Raw genomic sequence first — 21,568 nt, 5'->3', positions numbered from 1 at the left:
TGCAGGATGCTGCTTGGCTCTGAGTGGCTGCTCACCAGCTGGGACTTGAAGGGCTGGAGTCTGGAGTTTCCTTGGTCCTGCTCTTGGTCTTCCTGGCGCTAAGCACTAATATGATGTCTCAGGTCCTTGCCTCTGTCCATCAGTACTGTATCAACTGCCAGCATCTTCGATGCTTTCCACAGCCTCCTCTTCAGAACTGGCTCTTTGGCCACCTGGGGCTGGTGAGTGGGGATACATAGACTAAGGGATGATGAATCAGATTGGTAGATGAATATGCTTTCTTAATATACACTGCTATGCCATCCCACCTTTTATCTCTCCTGTTTCTTTTAAGTACTATATACCAATTAACAGCCATAGTCCAAAAATGAGTTTTATCCCACTAAGTCTCAGTGATACTTATAAAGTTAAATTTGTGTCCTTGAATTAGGACCTTTAGTTCCAATTGCTTATTGTCTATTTGTGTACAGACATGGCCCATTTCTGGAATTTCATCTCCTTGAACTTCTGATTATCTCAATTCCTATTCTTTCTTAATTGTAGGTACTTTCTATCATATCTAACTTAGGATACATATATAGGGAGCATTTCCCCCGACCATCCTTATTTAAATCTCTTTGATTAGATTTTTAAGACATATGGCAAATGTTATCTCACTGGCCTTTATAGGTACACTCCATCTTTCACCAGGAATCTGCCATATATTTTAATTCATGATATAGGAGTGCCAATCTCACTCTCAGACACTATCTCTTTACTTGGTTGTTTATTTCCCAACTCATTTTTTCTCTTCTGCATCTCTTGTCTTCAGGGCTACATCATTATCCTTTTCTCTAGACACCATGCCTCTATGAATGTAGACTAATTGCATATTATTTTTTTGGCAGCCATATTATAGTGTTGACTGATAGTGAGGATGTAGTATACTAAAACCTCAAGATCTTTATCAAGTAGTTTTCTGTCTATACATACCTCCTCTATGTTCTACTGGTACAACTGAGTACTTGAATCCTACTTTGTGACTATGCATTTACTTCTATGATATTTCCTCTTATTAGATTCAGCCCATTTTGCCAGGCCACCAAAACTTTTTTGAATCCTGACACAGAGTCCAATGTGGTTGGAATCCATTATAAGTTTTTGTCTTCCAAAAATTTGATAAGAATGATTTCCAAGGTTTTGTATATTATATATTTATATTATATATTATGTATATATATTATATATATATTTATATTAGTCCATTGACTGATTATGGACATTGATGATAAAAGTGTAGAATATAACAAAATTGAAAATAAATCCTTAGAGTATTCATCAATCATTCACCCAGTTCCAATTCAGTTAACTATACAAAAATGTAGAACACAATTATTGAGAGTTGGAAGACACTTTAGAGATCATCCACTCTAACCCCAAATGAAGAAATTAAATCCCAAAGAAGTTATTTGCCCAGGGTCATGAGGAAGTAGATAATGGATTCAAGCTCAGGTTATCTGGTTCCAAATCATGTAATCCTTCCATTATACCAAGCTGTCTCCAAGGATATAATGACAGACATTCTGAGATGCCTCCCCGAAATTAAGATGCAGGCTTTCTATGGAATTCCACTGATCTACCAGACTTTTAATCCTTTCAAAAAAAGTGTAGCATAGGCTCTGGGGTTCAGCTTCCCAACCTTTTACTTGAACTAGAATATTGGATGCCCAGAGAGTGGCCACCTCTTCATCCCTGGGGGTTCTAGAGGACCCAGTGGGGCTGAGAGAGGTATTTAATGCTATAGCTCACAAGCCCCCACTGGTGTGCTTCCCCCAATGATCATTCATTAATATAAGTTAGCAGATCAAAAATAATCTTTAGAAATGGGTATTTACTAAGGAAGTGTAATAGAACAGTTGGCAGAAAAAAATTTCCCTCCTAAAGCTTGAGACACACTCTCACAAGTACATATATTATCTAGAACAAAGTGAACTCTCAGGATGTGTGGCAAAGAGGTACCTCACAGCTCCTGAAAGCCCGTTTTTACCTTTCATGGAGTCAATCAGTCAATAAACATTTATTAAGCACCTAGTATGTCCCAGGCAGTGGGGATACAAAGAAAAAGAAAAGACAATCCTTACTCTCAAGGAGTTTAAACTAATGGGGGAGATAACACACAAACAAATATGTACAAATAAGCTATATACAAAATAAATGGAAGATAATCAACAAGGGGAAGGCACTATTATTAAGGGGGAATCAAGAAAGGCTTCTTGGAGGAGGTAGGATTTTAGCTAGGACTTGAAAAAAGCCAGAGACACCAGGAGATGGAGATGAGGAGGGAGGGAATCCTAGGTGGGAGGAGCATCCAGGGGAAACCCAGATTTGGGAAATGGAATACCTTGTGGGAGGAACAACAAAGAGGCCATTGTCACTAGAGCTCAGAGTATGTGAGGGGGAAGGGGAAGTGGAAAGCGTAAGAAGATGAGGAATGTAGTGGAGACTAGACAGAAGAGGGTTCTAGGGGTGACCATGAGCTTATTGAGTTTATTGAGTAAGGAAGTGACATGGTCAGACCTGCAATTTAGAAAAATCACTTTGACAGTTGAGTGGAGGATAAACTGGCGTGTGGACAGACCTATTTCAGGGAGACCAACCAACAGGCTATATCGATAACACAGGCTTGAAGTGATAAGGATATGCACCAAGGTGGTAGCAATGTCAGAGGAAAGAAGGGCAAGAAATACAAGAGATCTTCTATAAAACCATCAGGACTTGGTAACAAATTGGATATAGTGTGTAAGAAAGAGCGAGGAATTGAGGAAGATGCTTAGATTTTGAGCCTGGGTGGCTGAGAGAATGGTGGTGTCCTCAACAGTAACAGGGAAGTTTGGATGATGGGAAGGTTTTGAGAAAAAATATAACACATTCAATCTGCACACGTGAGTTGAAGGTGTCTAGAAAACATCCAGTTTCAGATGTCCAATAGGCAATTAGAGATGTGACAATGGATGTCAGCAGAGAGGGAAGGGTTCACAAAGTTCCCTTAGGCACAGTGGAGCTTTCTTCTGGGCTCCTCATAGCATCCTGAATCTACCTTTTCTCAGTGTATTTAATTGTGCTCAGCTTCCAATATGTTGTTGTTATTTGTCCTTCATTTCCAAAGAGGACCAATGACATCATGGGGTGATGTCTTGACTTGCACATAAATTGGATTTAAGTGAGGCAGAATCATCAGCCTCACTCTCTCTTCCAGAGTCATCAAAGTCTAGTGGCAGGACAAAAGTCAACACAACTGGCAATGGCTTGGAACACAATGGATGACCTGGGCATCTTCAATGTCTGACCAAGCTCTAAGCAGTCAACAGTGCCTGCTTCAGCAGCTTTCATGGCTATTGGAACAAATTCTTCTTATCCATCTATTCTGCTAGGGAAGCATTCATGTCCTTGGGGTAAACGTCCCCCTAAATCACCAAAAGATTTGCCCTCTGTTGGTTACCATCAACTTGGTTGAGCCCCTCTGCTTCAAAGGCAGTTCTACCGGGGTGTAGCCACTGCACAAGTTATACCTTCTTGAGAGTTGGGTGGCAGGTGTATACCAAAGTTGGATGAACGGCCCAGAAGAGGGCTCAGCAAGGCCTCACACCAGAGGTGTTAGTCCTCCATGAACACCCTATACACCCCTCCTAACACCTACCTGAGCTTAGTCTGAAATAGAGCCTAGACACTAACAGAAGGACTAGAAAGGAGGAGAATTTTGTAGTACTAGGTAATACAGGCTGCAGGGAGGTCCCAAAGTGGTGGAGGTAGAGCAAGGCAGCTTTGTCCAGCATGAGGAAAGCAGACACCTGAGGGAGAGATGAATTGGGTCCGGAAATCTGTTTCACTAATCCTAAATGACAGTATAAATTCTTTCCCTGTTTGTCCCATTTGAGACATGCAGAAGGGTGCCACAGACAAACTTTATAATATTATATGATGTGTTCAATCATTTTTCAGCCATGTCCAACTGGGGTTCTCTTGGCAAAAATACTGGAGTGGTTTGCCATTCCCTTCTCCAGCTCATTTTACAGATGAGGAAACTGAGGCAAACTGAGTGACGTGATTCGCCCAGGGTCGCACAGTTCTTATGTATCTGAGGCCAGATTTGAACTCAAGAAGATGAGTCTTCGTGATTCCAGGCCCAGCGCTTTGTGCACTATGGCGCTACCTAGCTGCCTTTATCATATAATAGTATCAAACAATTCTCATAGAATCTAAACCTGAAAGAGACCTTGGAGATCATTGAGTCTCATTTTATAGATGAGGAAAGTGAGTGCAGAGATAAAAAGCATCAGAACCCATATTCTAACCCCTTGACTCTAAATTTGGGCCTCTTCCTCACAGTTTCTTGGGTTTGTTTGTTTGTTTTTTGGCTAGGCAATGGGATTAAGTGACTTGCCCAGGGTCACACAGCTAATAAGTGACAAGTGTCTGGTCTGAGACCAGATTTGAACTCAGGTCCTCCTGACTCCAGGGCTGGTGCTCTATCCACTGCACCACCTAGCTGCCCCCCTTGCAATTTCACCAACTGAAAAATTTCCCTTGGGGAAAATGCCATCCTAGGTACAGCTAATGCCTAATCTACTCCATGAAAAAGTGGGAACTACAAAAGATCCCTTTAAACATCAAAGGGGTGTAATAACCTGAATCTTTGGGGATGTACCTGGGGAAGGGAGAGGAACCTTTTGGTAGCCTGCTGAGACGAACGCTTCTGATATGATGAGATATGGAGGGGAATCACCTTAGGAGAGAACTTGAGATGGTCTTCAGCCTCATCAGCCAGACTTTTCTTTGCCTAGGTCCAGGCTTCTCCTAGGGAGCCTTCTCCCTGAGCTCCTCAGCTTCCAATAGAGACATTGCTCTTAGCTGTTCTCAGGGTGCTGCTAGGAGGCCAATGAGGGCTCCAAATTCCTTCAGAGCTCACAGGATCATCCTCTGTTGGGGGGAGGGGCACACAGAGAGGCTCTTCTCCACCCCCCCCCCCAAATGATTCCCTTTCAGTGGATCTGCTAGAACTTCTTTCTCCTCTAGGCTGTCAGCCCCTGAAGTCCAAGGCAAAAAGAGAGTTGACTTTGAGCTCAGTCCATTGCCCCTATCAGAACTGAGGTCGTCCTTAGCCTGAGACAAGAGCAGGAGACAGTACTGAGTATCTTCTTCATCTGAACCATCCCGTGATGAATTGCCATAGCTCAGACGGTGTCTCTACGACTGTCTTACCCTTCTTTGTAGTCTAGCAGCACCTGGCACATATTAGGTGCTTAATAAATGTTTATTGACTGTTGTTTATACCTGATAGATTGACTGAAGGGGAGAGTTTCAGAGAAACCTGGGGAGATTTATATGAACTGACACAGTGTAAAGTGAGCAGAATGAGAACATTTTTTTTTACAATACAACAATAATGTAAAGACAAATAACTTTGAAAGACTTAAATACTCTAATCAGTGCACCAACCAACCAGAATTCCAGAGGAATCTTGATAAAAGATGCTCCCCAGCTTCTGCTAGTGATGTACAGACAGAGTGCAGTCTGAGACATGAATTTTGGGACATGGCCAAAGGCAAGGAGAGACAGCATTTATTTTGCTTGACTATATATATTTGTAATAGGAGTTTTGTTTTTCTTTCTTTCTCATTATGGGATTTGGAAGGAGGGAAGGCAGATTTATCATTGATTGAAAAAGTAATTAATAAAGAGAAATGTCACATGTTGATTCCACCATGATTCAGCATTTATAGCATGTTTATCAATGGCATGTGTTCAAATCTCCTTGGGAGTGCTAAAGTTTAGGTATAGACGTCATGATTCCAGTCAAAACCAACATTTCCTTGAGTAATTTACTCTTAAGTTCTCTGTCTTGCTCTGAATGAATCTTGAAGGGGAATCTCTATGCAGAAAAAACATTTCTCCCGCAAAACTTTAGGTGCTTTCCAGTGCCCAGGTGGGTATCCATGTTCATATCTAGTGAAAGGCTAAGTCATCACTCTGATCTGACTTAGGTTCTTACATTCTCCTACCAGAAATAGAAAGCTGATGTACACAAGACCAAAAGGCTTGTTGGAACTTATTCTCTAAAGATGTAGCATGAGTTAGGCAAAGTTAGTAGGATCAGATTTGCTTCAGTCTTGGTCTGGTAAAAGCCATTTCTTACTAGCCCAAGATTCTCTCTTGGCCTGAATGACAATGTCAGAGGGACAAAATCCCAAAGCAACTGAGGGTACCACGGCCTACCAATACCATATGTACGCAGTATGCTTGATTCCAGGTAATCGTGAGATGCTTTGATGGTCATACAGTGTTAAGTCATGCATGAGTACTTGGTACCAAGCATGGAACCACCAACAGTCCATTGCACAGTTCTAACTTCTGTTCTTATAACATGATGGTACCCTCTGGGGAATGAATGAAGCCTGAGCCCCTTGGGTTTATTTCTTTGCTTCTTTGCCTGTATCACTTCTTGTGGTCTTTCATCAGCCCTTTGCCCTTGCCTCCAAACAATGAAGAAGAAGTGAGGGTGGCTCAGCCTTCTGTCTTGTTTACAGATTGATTCAACTGAGGAAGGCCTGATTCATACTGTCCAGTTAGTGAGTACTTTCAGTGAAATATTTCTAATCTGGATGGGGCCTTTCTAACCACTGGTTATACTCTGCCATCCTGACTATATCCAACCTATTACTTCAGCCTCAGGTATGGAAACACCAAGGTTCGTGGTTATTTGTAGCAACATCTAACCCAGTCTATCCCCTCAGGTATCCAGGGTCCCCTTCAGGCACTCCTTTAATGAGTAACAGCCTCTCCTCAGCCTTCTAGACTCTTGCCTTCCACCAAGGCCCTTAGGTCCCTCAGGATCAGAAGTTTCATTCGCAGTACTCAGCTTTCCCTAAAGTCTTTGTGACTTTATCATTTCTTTGCTCCTCTTCATCCCCTGGAAGCAGATTTTTGTGTTTTTTTAAAGCCCTTTATTGTCCTTATCACCCATTTCCAGCCTCAGTTCTTTAGGGGCTTTAGTTCCATTGGCACTGTTATTTCTTTCCTGTGTCACACTGATATATTTATCTTTGGCTGCCTACCCTTGCCCCATTCAAAAGCCTTACGTAGTCCACTCAGCTGCTAGTGACTTCCCAGCCAAAGGTGTCTACCTTGTATGTGACTTATATATACCTACATCTGCACATGTTGTCTCTGTCAATATAAGGTAAGTACGTTGACCACAGAGACTGTTTCACTTGAATCTTCATATTCCTGGTGCCTGGCACATAGGAGGCACTTAATAAATGCATGTTGATTAAACTAGATGCCTATCTTTTAAAAATTAGAGTCAGTTAATGGGTTCCTTGTGCAGCCACATTAATCTCCATGTGGATCTCTATTTCTCACCAGAATCATTTTTCTGTGTCCTCAGAATTGTTTGCTTACTCTGTTGCTTTTGAAAAAGTTATAGTCTACACTCCCAGAGCAATCTTGCTGTTATGAGTTTCAGCCTATCAAATCTCAATGTAATGTCTCTCCTTGCCTTACAAGCACTTAGTCACCCTGTGTAATGACCCAAACTTGTGTGTTGGCATATAGAAATCTTGTTTATATTGAAAGGTTCTTTCTTAGATATTGTCTCCAATAAATTACCGGTCCTCTCTTCTGCTATTTATCTTCCCATACTGTACTCATTAATCTGTACTATATCAGGCATAGCAGAATTATATGAGTATTTTTCTTCCTTCTCCTACCCTTTTCAATTTAAAGCCCTCTTTAATATTACCACCGTACAATGGAGCCCACTGCTTATCAGATGACAGTGGTCAATTGGCCCAGAGTCACATAAATTATTTCCATTGATGATGTGCTTTCCAAGGAAACTCAAAGTTTCTCCATGACCATTTCACATGTCAGTGAAATTCCATTGAATAAGGCACAAATTTCATCCCTTCTGTAGGAACCATCTCAATTTCTGATAAAGAAACCAACTAGATAGGATATCAGCATTCATGATAATTCTTGAGGGCCTATAATGTACAAGGAGCTCTGAACTGGTGAAGGCAGCATTCCATAACTACAGCCATTACTTACTCAGGAGACAATTCAGGTACCCTGAAATCGTAGGCTGGTATGCTGATCCACCATAGTTCATATATTCAGAACTCAGATGTCCACACACATTTTAATTTTTCCAGTCTTTCATAGTGCTGCTAAGCAGTAATGAAGGCAGATAAACCATGGAGAGGGAAGAAGAAGATCTTGGTTCAGATTATACACTGCATCATGGAGTATTTAGCAACACATCTTATCCACAAGTGCTCAGTGGTGATTCTGAAGCCATATTTTCAGCCAATGACTAAGTATTTCTTAAACACCTATTATGTGCCAGGCACTGTGCTAGGCACTGGAAACACAAATATAAAGAATGAAACTATCCCTTATCACAAGGAGCTTACATCCTCTCCAAAGGAGATTAAGGTTCCTACCAGGAGGAGAGCAGGATAAGGGACCCTGAGGCTACTTACACAAAAGACCATCACAAATAGTGAATAAGAAAGGAAATCCATTTATCCAAGCAGATATCAAACAGAAAGAGAAGCTGTACAGAGTAAAATATGTCAGAAAATACATGTGTGAATGAGTTCTTTAGATAAGACTAAGATAAAATTTGATTCAACTAAGAGAGAGATCTCATCCTCACCCAAGGGGAAATTCTTTGAAGTCTCTAAGGAGGCAAGCTGGGAATCAAGGACTTGTTGAAGCCTTGACTACTCCACAGGTCTGCTGTTTCTCAAAGTCTTTTGTCTCTCTCCATGGTCTTTCCCCAAAGGGAGTCTAAAACCATGTGTCTCCCCAAGAATACAAATGGCAAAAACCAGCTATCTATGCACAAGGGAGCTGCTCATAACAGGCCACATAGACAACTTCACTGAGTTTCCAACAACATGCCTCAATAAGAAGTACCCTACAGTGACCCTGTTGGCACATACAGAATATCCCTTAGCAATTAAGCTCCAAGCCCTCTGGGGAAAGGTTGTCTTGCTCTGATAACAAGTCATCCTCAGAGGATATGCTTACTCACTCTGAGCTAATTGAAAGAGTGGTTGTGAACACCAGTTGAGCTCTGACCCAGTTCATGGGTGATGAACAAGATGGTGTTAGAGGGAAAGAGAAGGAATCTCTTGATTTCCTGGAGACATGGCTGATACATACTCCAGAATAAAGTGTTTGCCATAGGTCATCAGATTCAAGGGTCATCTACTTATGATAGCCCACTGTAATGATTTAACCTTTACCCCAGGGGGAAATAATCTAGGTTAATTACTTCACCATACCACACACTATTTCGGTTCAGAAAACCCTGAGAGATGTCTCTTCAGTTATCAATCAATTAAAAAAAAAAACAGTAAGCGCTCACTATGTGCCAGGCACTGTACTAAGCTAAACTTCATCCTTCTTAAGATGACCCTGTGCCCACTGGTTCTCTTCTTGCTCTGGATGCCCCTTCCTGTTTCTTACCCTTTCCCTTTTGGAGTTTTGCTTAAGCTATTTTTTATTTCCTCCTCTTATCTAGTTCTTTAATTCTTCCTCTCTTTTTTTTCCCTCTAATTTATTTAAGTAGGATCCTCCTTCCTCTCCTCCTCTTCACTTTCTTCTATTCATTAGTTTTTTTTATTTCATTTTCCCCATCTTTTTCCAGGGAGGATTTTTTTTCCTACACTCTCTTCACTATCCATACTCTCCTTATTTCTTCTCTAAATCCTATTCTCTGGTTCATAATCCTTGTGTTTAGCTAGGCCCTCTCTACTCTCGACATTCATTATGAAATGAGAATTTTCCAGGTACCCAGTTTGGGGTGTCCCCTCAAAATAGTTTTTGCCCCTGCCATGCACAGTTTGCTCCCTCCAAACCCCCTTTTCCATTGCCTCTCATCCCAGAAAAATGTCAATTTTGTGGGTGATATAGGACAGGGCTTCTTAAACTTTTCCTTTTGTGACCCCTTTTCACTGGAGAAATATAGGCATATAGATATATAAAATATGTACACAAATCAAATATTTACTGATATTAAATCATAAAGAAATTTATTTTATAACAATTCTTTCATTTACATAGAATTTTACCATTTATTAAAGATGAAAGCAAATTTACATACTATGAGATGTACGTACTTGTTTATTTTTACATAAACAATTAAATCTTGGCAGAATATTTGATACTGATATTTTAGTTGTACATTCAGAAACCTTTTACTGTTGCAAAATTTTTCTCGACCTCCACATTCAGCTATGCCACACCATATGGGGTTCAGACACAGAGTTTAAAAAGCACTGAATAGAATTCAAAACCCCTTGACAGGACCTCCACTTCAAGTCTGCAGCCTTGGTTTTGTTTTTTTTTTTTGATTGTTTGTTTCAAAAGCAGTCTATGGATTCTTTTTATAGGTACTTTGTTTTTTGTGTTCAGAAGTTCTGAGCAGTTTTCTTGTATTCTTCCTTACACTATGTTCACATTTTACACATTCCTAGGTTTTTTGACTTGTGTTTTTTTGGGAGACCTTAGATTGCATCTATGTATCCTGTCTTTGAGATTAATATGTTTTGCTTGTATGGTGAGCATGTTTTATTTTAATGTATTGTTTTTTGCTTTTTTCTTTCAGATTGTCTTTTACTTCTGTGTTCACATTTCTAATCAGTTGTCTTCTTTTTTTGTTTCTTTGATGACTCTACCATGGATTCAAGTTTTTCTATTCTGTCAATTATTTCAGGCTATAATATCTGCTCCCAGAATTCTCTTTTCTCTTTTAAAACACTCAGGAACCTCATATTTTGATTCCAAGCTTTCCTCAAAATCTGCAGCATCCTCTGCCTCCTCAAGTACTCAATCATTTCTTTGTTCTGCAGTATTTATTTACAGATGCCTGAACTCACTTCCTAGTTCTGGAGGCCATGTTTCCCTATGCTGTTAATATCTTCCCTATTGGTTTATCTGTGCATGTTCAAGTTCTTTGATTTTTCTTCCTCCTGAGGCCTTAGGTAAATTCACTCTTTTATTTCTTTATTTACCTTTAATGGTCACTTTCTGACTCCCTTTCTTCTGATGGTTTCCCTGGGGGCTAGATCTCAAAACTCCTAGCCTCCTCCCATGCTGACCAATTTATAGTTCACTAGCTTAGGTCTCTTCCACAAGTGACTTTTGGAGAGAGAGAAGTAGCCCCAACTGAATGGTGTGCTCTTTTCCTCAAGCGTATAATGGAGTGCCACACAGCCACCCACACACACATAGTATCTTACCCTGTTCCAGTTCTCTGGCCAGTAATATAGAACACTGCCATGCTGTTGCTGTGGCAGCAAGGGCATATTTTTGCCATTTGGGGCTTGGACTTCCAAAGCACTGGGAAGAGGTGGGAGTGAGTATTCAGAGTTCAACTCCATTCCAAGTCCCTACCCTATTCCCTCTGTTCCTCCACTCTCATCCAGGGTTCTATTGCAGCACAGAATGCTCCCAAAGACACTTTCTATGAAGTCCTCAGCAAGTTTTCTGCAATTTGGAGTTCGGATCTCCATGGCACTAGAACAGAGAGGAAGTTAAGGTGTGATGTTTTGTTTTGTTGCAAGCCCGCAGAGAATATCAGCTGGTGCAACCTCTCTGCAGAAGCTGATGGGCAGCATGGTCAGGGATATGGATTGAGCATGGAATCAGCATTACTTCATGCAGTTTTTAACTATCTTTGGGTTCTTGATGTGCTATACAATAGGAACAAATGAAATTATTTTATCTCTAGCATGTCACTTCTCTTTTGGAGAGGTGTGAGTAAAGAGTAGAGAAAATACCTCCATCTTATTGGTTATGTGACTAGGAAGTAATTTTAATTTATATATATGTATGTGTGTATGAATGTATGTATGCATGTATATATACATATATGGATTTATATATGTATATATGTATTGTGTATGTATGTATATGTATATATATATATATCTGTGTTCTTATTACTTCAATGAATGGTCCTAAACCCATTCTATAATTATAATCAAAAAAAGTTTTATTTCCCCTTCTACTTTACGGCTTTTTAAATCCCTAATAACAGTACTAGGTGAGAGTTGAACAGAGAGGTGCTTGGGAGAGAGTAAAGGAAAGTACAGATACAAAGTTCAGAGTTTAGCAGATAATAAAAGAGAAGAATCTGTTAGCATAATCTCTAAGAAGAATTCAAAGGAGAGATTATTTCAGCCTAGGCCTTTGTACTCTCTGGTATATCCCAACTAAAGAGAGCTTCATATCTATTGACCGACAATGCTAATTTGAGGATAACTTTCGCCTGCCCTACAGGGAAAAAGTTGAGTAGTTACCACACCTCCAGTAGATTTTGAGGGTGGAGGTAAGGGAATAAAAATTTTATTAAATACCTACTATGTGTCAGTCACTGTGCTGATTACCTTACAACGATTATCTCATTTGATCCTCACAACAACCCTGTGAGGGAGGTGTTATTATTATCCCCATTTTACAGATGGGGTAACTGAGGCAAAGAGGTTAAATGGCTTGCCCAGGGTAACATAGCTAATAAATATCTGAGACTAGATTTGAACTCAGATGGAGAATTGAATGGTACAAGGTTCTGAAGAAAACCATATGCTCTGCTACTGTTGCCCCACTTCTTCCCACCTTGACCTCTGCACCAGACCTCTAGAATCCATAGCCCAGTGCTGGGGACATTAATACTTTCAGCTTTGGAACTGGCATCCTGGGGCTGAGCAATCTTGTTTGATGACACGATGAGCACAGATGTGCTTAGTCCATTCTCTTTAACTGGTTCCCAGGCCATGATTCATATGCCATCAGTCATCCCATTGTCCACTTGAGCCATCTGGTCATCTGCTCCAACACCACTGGATATACCCTTTCCTTTCACCTTGCTTTCCTCTTCTTGCTCTGAGGATCAAGTCAACACTGCCATTTCTTTCTTTCTTTTTTTTTTTTGCAAGGCAATTGGGGTTCAAATGTCTGGTCTGAGACCGAATTTGAACTCAGGTCCTCCTGACTCCAGAGCAGGTAGTCCACCCATTGTACCACCTAGCTGCCCTGACACTGCCATTTCTTCCAGAAAGGGAGCGTCATTTGGTTGGCTCCAGCATCCACCCAGCCTCTGCTCCTTCCCTATGGCCCTCCCCTAGTCTTTTTCTTATGAAGGTGCAGTCTGGGGAGAGGTATAAAAGAAGAGGAGACCATTCTCTCTGATTTCAGATGGCAGTGAGGAGCGCACATTTAATTTAATCTCAACACATTTAAAATAATACCTCAAGTCAAATTTTGAATGGCAGAGCCAACAAAAGGTCAGGATGAGATAATGTTCCAGCCAAAACAACTTAGGACGTCAACAGGAGAGGTCTATGACATCAAACTATAGGCCTCTCTGGAGCGTACAGGGGGCAGCCCCAGTGGCGGTCCTTGGAGGAGTCAGTGATTTGGGGAGCTCTCAGCCCAGAGACAGTAAGACGTGAGACAACTGGTCACAGAAAGATGACAGGCAGTCCTTTGCTGGCACTAGGTGCAATTGGCACTGATTGGCAACTCTATTGCCCATAAGCAATTGCGGGTTTCAGTTCCATAGTGGAGAGGAGTGCTTCTCGTCATTCACAAGGGAGCAAGAGACCTGGTCACAGTTCCAGGGACAATAAGTCAGATGGCACTAATAGCTTGAGGGGAACAAGGAAACTTTCTAAGTAAAGATAAGAGCACAGAGCAGGAGAGCAGTGACCACATCTCTCCCCAGATCACACCATCTTGGAAACATCTCAAACTTGCACACACCCAGAATTAACTCTGAAAACAGCAGCACAAAAAAAAGCCTAAAGATGGGCACAGTGTTTCCCCACCTCCAGTTGAGCAGAGCCAAACTTTAACGTAAAGTTCGAATTCAAGAAATAGAGTAAAAAAATGAGCAAAGAGCAACAACAACAAGAACTTGACCATTAAAAGTTACTATATGGGTAGAGAAGACCGAGATACAAACTCAAAAGAAGATAACAATGTGAAAACAGCTGCAGCCATAATCTGAAAGGAAAAAAAATGTTAATTAAACACAAGCCCAAAATGAATTCCTAGAAGAGCTAAAATATTGTTTCCAAAATCAAGTAAGAGTGGAAGAGGAAAAATAAGGTAAAGAAATGAGAACAAAGGAAGAAAATTATTAAAAGAGAAGTAACAGCTTGGTAAAAGAGACACAAAAAAAATATTGAAGAAAACATCTTAAAATACAGAATTGGCCTAATGGTAAAAGAAACACAAAAATACACTGAAACAAAGAACTACTTAAAAAGCAAAATTGGACAATTGGAAAAGAAGGCATAAAAATTCACTAAAAAAGAAAAAGAACTCCTTAAAAAGCAGAATTGGTCAAATGGAGGAAGGGCTACAAAAGCTCACTGAAGAAAATAATTCCTTAAAAATCAAAATTAGGTAACTGAAAGCTGATGACTCCATAAGACCTCAAGAAATAATAAAACAAAGTCAAAAGAATGAAAAAATAGTAGAAACTGTGAAATATCTGATAAAAAATAAAAATCTTGACCTGGAAAATTGATCAAAGAGAGATAATTTAAGGATTATCAGACTACCTGAAAACCATGATCAAAAAAGTGCCTAGACATTACATTTCAAGTAATTTTAAAGGAAAACTGCCCTGATATCATAGAAACAAATGGCACAAACAGGAATTAAAAGAATCCACCTATCACATCCTGAAAGAGATCCTAAAATGAAAACTCCCAGGAATATTATAGCCAAATTCCAGAGGTCCCTGGTCAAAGAGAAGATACTGCAAATAGACAGAAAGAAACAATTTAAATATCATGGAGCCATAGTCAGGATGATGCAGGATTTAGCAGCTTCTATATTTAAGGCCTGGATGGTTTCAAATATGATATTCCAGAGGGCAAAGAAGCTAAGATTACAACCAAAAATCACCTACCCAGCAAAACTGAGCATAATCCTTTGGGGGCAGGGAAAATGGTCATTTGATGACATAGAGAACTTTCAAGTGTTCTTGATGAAAACACCAGAGCTGAATAGAAAATTTGACTGTCAAATACAAGACTCAAAGGAAAAATTTTAAAGGTAAACATGAAAGAGAAATCATAAAGGATTCAATAAGATTAAACTTATTACCTTCTATAGGGAAGATGATATGTGTAACTCCTAAAAACTTTATCATTATTACAGCAATTAGAAGGAGTCTACATAGACAGAGGGCAGAGGCGTGAGTTGACTATGATGGGATGATACCTAAAAAATAGAATTAAGGAGTGAGAAAGAGGGATGTGTTGGGAGAAGGAAGAATGAGTAAACTATTTCACATAAAACAGGTGCGAAAGCGCTTTTACAATGGAGGGGAAGATGGGAGGGTGGCAGAGAATTCCTGAGCCTTGCTCTCATCAGAATTGGCTCAAAGAGGGAATAACATATACTCATTGGGGTAGAGAAGTATGTCTTATCCTACAGGGAAGTAGGAGAAAAAGGGGATAAGAGAAGGAAGGGACTGACAGAAGGGAGGGAAGATTGGGAAATGTGGTAGTCAGAAGTGAAACACTTTTAAGGAGGGACAGCATTAAAGGAAAGAGAAAGACAAAAGGATAAACAGGGGGAAATAAGATTGAGGGAAACACACAGTAATCATATCTGTGAAAAAAAATTTACAAGTTGCTCTGATAAAGGCTTAATTTCTCAAATATATAGAGAACTGAGTCAAATTTTTAAGAATACAAATCATTCTCCAGTTGATAAATAATCAAAGAAGCAGTTTTCAGATGAAGAAATCAAAGCTATCTATATTCATATGAAATATTCTAAATTACTACTGATTGAGAAATGCAAATTAAAACAACTCTGAGATACCACCTCACACCTATCAGATTGACTAATATGACAGGAAAGGAAAGTGACAGATGTTAGAGGGATGTTGGAAAACTGGGATACTAAAGCACTGTTGGAGTTGTAAAATGATCCAGCCATTCTAGAGAGCAATTTGGAACTATGTCCAAAGGGTTATAAAACCATACATACAATTTACCCCAGAAATACTACTGATAGGCCTGTATCCCAGAGATATTTTTGGGGGGTTAGACAATGGGGTTAAGTGACTTGACCAGGGTCACACAGGTAGTAAGTGTTATGTGTCTGAGGCCGGATTTGAACTCAGGTCCTCTTGAATCCAGGGCTGGTGCTCTATCCACTGAGCCACCTAGCTGCCCCCCAAAGAGATTTTTTAAAAAAGAAACAGGAATTACTTGTACAAAATTATTGGTAGCAGCAGAGAATTGGAAATCGAGGTGTTGCCTATCCATTGGGGTATGGCTGAATAAGTTGTGGTATATGATTGCAATAGAACACTGTTGTGCTATAAGAAATGATGAGCAGGATGCTTTCATAAAAACCTGGAAAAACTTGCAAAATGACACAAGCAGAACCAGGAGAATAGTGTATACAATAACAGCAATATTGTAAGATAATCAACTGTGAATAGCTTAGCTATTCTCAGAAATACAAGGATCTAAGACAATTCTGAAGGCCTTAAGTTGAAAAAATGCTATCTACTTCCAGAGAAAGAACTGATGGAGTGTGAGTGCAGATTGAAGCATACTTTTCTTATACTTTATTTTTCTTGGATTTTTTCATTTGTGTTTTCTTTCACAACATGACTAATACAGAAATATATTTTGCATGACTGTATATGTGTAGCCTATGTCAAATTGATTTTCTTGTGAGAGGGAAGGGATAACAGGGAGGAAGAGAATTTGTAATCAAATTTTTTTTAAAAAAATATTAAAAATTGTTTTAATGTAATTGGAAAAAACAAAATAAACTTAAACATTGAGGTTAAAAAAGAAAAAAAACTAAGAAGAAAAAAGGGGGAAAAAAACAACTGACTTGGAAAATAGATGGAGAGATAATTTAAGAATTATTAGACTACCTGAAAACCATAATCCAAAAAAAAAAAAACTAGACACCACATTTCAAGAAATTTTAAAGGAAATCTACCCTGTTATCCTAGAAACAAAGGGTTATATAGAAATTAAAAGAATTCACCTATCACTTCCTGAAGAGATCATAAAATGAAAACTCCCAGGAATGTTGTAGACAAATTCCAGAGCTCCCTGGTCAAGGAGAAGATATTGCAAGCAGCCAGAAAGAAACAATTCCAATATCAAGGGGCCACAGTCAGGATAACACAGTTTTAGCAGCTTCCACATTAAAGGATTGAAAGGCTTGGAAGATGATATTCCAGAAGGCAAAGAAGCTAGAATTACAAACAAGAATTACCTACTCAGCAAAACTGAGCATAATCCTTCAGGAGGAAAAATGGATAGTTAATGAAATAGAGGACTTTCAAGTGTGCTTGATGAAAACACCAGAGCTGAATAGAAAATTTGACTGTTGAGCATAAAACTCAAGAGAAACAGAAAAGGTAAACATGAAAAAGAAATCATAAGGGATTCAATAAGATTAAACTGTTTACATTCCTATAGGGGAAGATGCTATGTGTAACTCCAAAGAAGTTTATTGTTATTAAAGCAATTAGAAGGAGTCTACATAGACAGAAGACCTGGATATGAGTCAACTATGTTGAGATGATCTTCAAAAAAAGATTAAAGTGTAAGGAAGAGGGATGCCCTAGAAGAAAAGGAAAGGAAGAGCTAAGATGAAATTTTTCTCAAATAAAAGAGGCATGTAAGGAAGAATTTTTATAGCAGAGAGGGAAATCAGGGATGGTGGACAATGCAGGAACCTTACTCTCATTAGAATTGCTTCAAAGAGGAAAGAATATCTATACAGACTCAGTTGGGTATAGAATTCTATCTGACACAATAGGAAAGTAAGAAGGGAAGGAGATAAGAGATATGGGAGTGGGGGATAATTAAAAAGGAGGGTGGATTAAAGGAAGCAATGGCCAGAAGCAAAATGGATTTTTGTTGCAGAGATAGAATAAAAACAGAGAGAGAAGGAAAAACATGACAAAATAGGATGCATGGTAATACACAGTAATCATAACTGTGAATGTGAATAGGATAGGCTCACCCATAAAGCAGAAGTGAACAGCAGGATGGATTAGAAAATAGAAGCCACCATTATGTTGTTTATAAGAGACACATTTGAAATGGAAAGAAACACACAGAGTTCAAATTAAAGGCTGAAGAAGAATCGAATTTGCATCAGCTGAAGTTAAAAAAGGGGGGGGATAGCAATCGTGGTCTCAGACAAAGCAAAAGCAAAAATAGACAAAATTAAAGGAAATAATCAGGGAAGCTACATTTTGCTAAAAGGTACCATAGACAATGAGGTAATATAAAAAAAATTTAAGTAAGTTTCTCTGAGAAAGACCTCATTTCTCAAATATCTAACAAACTGAGTAAAACTTATGAAAATAAGAGCCATTCCCCAATCGATGAATGGTCAAAGGATGGTAACAGGTAGCTTTGAGAAAAAGAAATAAAAGCTTTCTCTATCATATATAATGCTCTTAGTCATTATTGATAAGAGAAATGCACATTGAAATAACTCTGGGGTGCCACCTTACACCTATCAGAAATGAAAAGCACTAGAGGAATTGAGGAAAAAGCAGTACATTAATAAATTGTTGGTAGAGTTATAAACTAGTTCAATCATTCTAGAGAACAACTTGGAACTATGTACAAAGGGCTATAAGATTGTGCATACCCTTTGACCTAGCAGTGGCACTACTAGCTCTATACCTCAAAGAGATCAAAGAAAGAGAAAAAGGACCTATATGTATAAAAATATTTTGTAATGGTAAAGTATGAGAAATTGAAAGGATATTCAACAATTGTGGAATGGTTGAATAAGTTCTGGCATATGACGGTGATGGAGTACTATTGTACTATAAGAAATTATGAAAGAAGTGGATTCAGAAAAACATGGGAAGATAGATATGAACTGATGCAAAGTGAAGTGAGAAGAACTGGCAGATCATAGTACACTGTAATAGCAATATTCTAATGATGATCAACTGTGAAAGATTTGGCTACTCTGATCAATAAAATGATCCAAGACAATTACAAGTAACACAATGAAAAAATGCTGTCCATTTCCAGAGAGAAAATTGATGATCATTGAATGCAAATTAAAGTATAACCTCTTAGTTTTATTGTTTTTTGTGATATGGCTAATATGGAAATTTGTTTTGCATGATTTCACATCTATAACTGATAACATTTGTCTCCTTCTCAGTAAGTGGAAGAGGAGTGAGAGGCAGGGTGAGAATTTGGAACTGAAAAGTTTAAAAAGAAAAGAATGTTAAAAATAAATAATGATTTAAAAAAAATAAAGAAAGTTATCTACTCCAGCTCCTCTACCATTCTCAAAATGCTTCAAATCATCATTAGTAGTAACTTAATAAAAGCTCCCATATTTTCAGCCCTGTAGGATATGATTTATCTAACCTGATGACCTTGACTTACTGAAGGTAATTAGATGTTCTTATCATTACATTTCTCTTAGATTTCCATTCCTTCTTAACTATTTTTGCTTTATGCTTCCCAGTCCAACAATTAGATTCTTTGAAACATTAAACAGAAGTAACAAAAAAGGTTGAGTTGTTCATCTATTTCACCATTGTATTCTATTATCATCGCACATTCCTTGAACAAGGACTTTACACCTTCTTTGATCCTCCTTTTGCCTCCAACAAAACAAAAGAGTCCCTTTTGATTATTTTTACCATCCAGAATAAGTCTCCATTCATTTTGGGATTTATTACTCCTGGCACCATTTTTTAGTTCTGTGCAACAATTTTGTGATCATACTCAGTGACTTACCCTTGCTTCCTTTTTCTACCTCACGCTCAAATCTGAGTTGGCTGATGAGTTCTCTAGAGGGCTTTCCATTTTCTTTCTCATCAGAGTAATTTCTGTTTGTGTCTTCAGAATGTGATTATTGACAGCTTTCCCTTGCCTTGTGAGTCAACTCTAATCCAGAATATTAACTAGATCTCACTGATGTTTTTTCTAAATCCTTCGTAATTCACTCTCTCAAAGTTTACACTATGTAGCAGATGCTGCCTGCCTTACCTTTCCTTCCATAATGATTTGGTCACTTGCCCCCAAGGTTCCCATTATTTCTACTTCAGCAACTACTTCGTCCTCATTATTCAAAATCAGGCCCAGATAAGAAATTTTCCTGGTCACTGCATCTACCTTTTGAGGGTTGAAATTATAATGAAGATAATAATAATAATAATAATAGACATTCCTTCTCCCAGCCCCTCCTCCAGTCACCCCAAACTACTTGGCCACTCCTGGATCTCTCCCATAGTCATTTTGTATATAAGATCTATCCTGGCTGCCATTTAGGGGCTGAGACTTCCACATGCCCATTCATCCTCACGAGTGTCACAAATGGTCAGATTCCTTAAGAGTCTGGCCTAATGGCTGATCTTTAATAAACCTTGTTTTTGGCTGAAGGAAGGCTTGAGTCGAATTCTTTTGGGCAGGAACCACGTGTGGTGATTTTGGGGTCCCAGTACCCCAACATCAAAACCTCAATAATTAGATCCATATGGGGAAGATTAATCTAGCAACTATATGGAAGATGGGTAGGCAAAAGGAGAAACTGGAGGAACAATTGGGCAAGGAGAACAATCAATCAATCAAAAAGCATCTATTAACTACTTACTATGCCAGGCATTGTGCTAAGTTCTGGGGACGTGAAGGAAGGCAAAAACACAAAAACCCTTCTCACCTTCAAGGAATGTATGTACTAAAAGGGGAGATAAGCAAATGAATACAATACAGAGGAGAAGAACTGTAATCTTAGAGTATAAAGCTCCAGACCACTAAGGAGTAGGAGCTACTCCCATCTACCAGGGATTTTGTTTCTTCCCAGGCCTTTGGGTGGTCTGAGCCTGTGACACCCACCTTGTGATGTCTAATGCTCATCAGGAGTGGTCTGAAGCCAGGTCCTACTGAGGAGGGATTGTTAACTTTTATTATAAACATTATCATTCTATTGATGGTCTCTGGATTTAAGAAAGTGTTGGAGAAAATGTTAATAATGCAGAATAAGCTTTAAATGAGTCAGAGAGCTAATGTTTACATGATTGGACATGTATAACCTGTATCAGATTGCTTGTCCTCTTGGGGACTGAGGATGGGAGGGAGGGAGGGAAAAAATTTGAAACTCAAAATCGTATCAAAAATGAATGTTGAAAAATATCTTTACATGTAATTGGAAAAAACAAAATACTATTTACAAAAAAAAATTTTTTTTTCTTTTTTTTGGCTCGGCAATGGGGTTAAGTGACTTGCCCAGGGTCACACAGCTAGTAAGTGTTATGTGTCTGAGGTAGGATTTGAACTCAGGTCCTCCTGAATCCAGGGCGGGTGCTCTATCTACTGTGCCATCTAGCCGCCCCCCAAAAAGGTTTTAAATAAATCCTGGAGAAAAAGAAACTAATGAAGCATAGGGCTGGTTGCTCAACATTTACCCGCACACGCCTGATAATGCTTATCCAGTGCTTTATTATAGAGGAAGACCATCACCTTGTGTCACCTTG

General features: G+C 39.1%; 1 protein-coding gene across 1 annotated transcript in view; it reads left to right on the top strand.

Moving 5' to 3' along the window:
• Nucleotides 1-150: 150 nt before the first annotated feature.
• Nucleotides 151-21,568, top strand: part of LOC114035115 (phylloquinone omega-hydroxylase CYP4F2-like) — a 42,224-nt gene continuing 20,806 nt past the window's right edge. The window contains exon 1 of the mRNA XM_027851102.1: nucleotides 151-221. The gene's annotated coding sequence lies outside the window, so the exon portion shown is untranslated. The remainder of the gene's footprint in view (nucleotides 222-21,568) is intronic.

Source organism: Vombatus ursinus, unplaced genomic scaffold (genome assembly GCF_900497805.2).
Source record: "Vombatus ursinus unplaced genomic scaffold, bare-nosed wombat genome assembly UNPS02009173.1, whole genome shotgun sequence".
Taxonomy (NCBI): domain Eukaryota; kingdom Metazoa; phylum Chordata; class Mammalia; order Diprotodontia; family Vombatidae; genus Vombatus; species Vombatus ursinus.
This window is presented reverse-complemented; position numbering and strand designations above follow the sequence as displayed.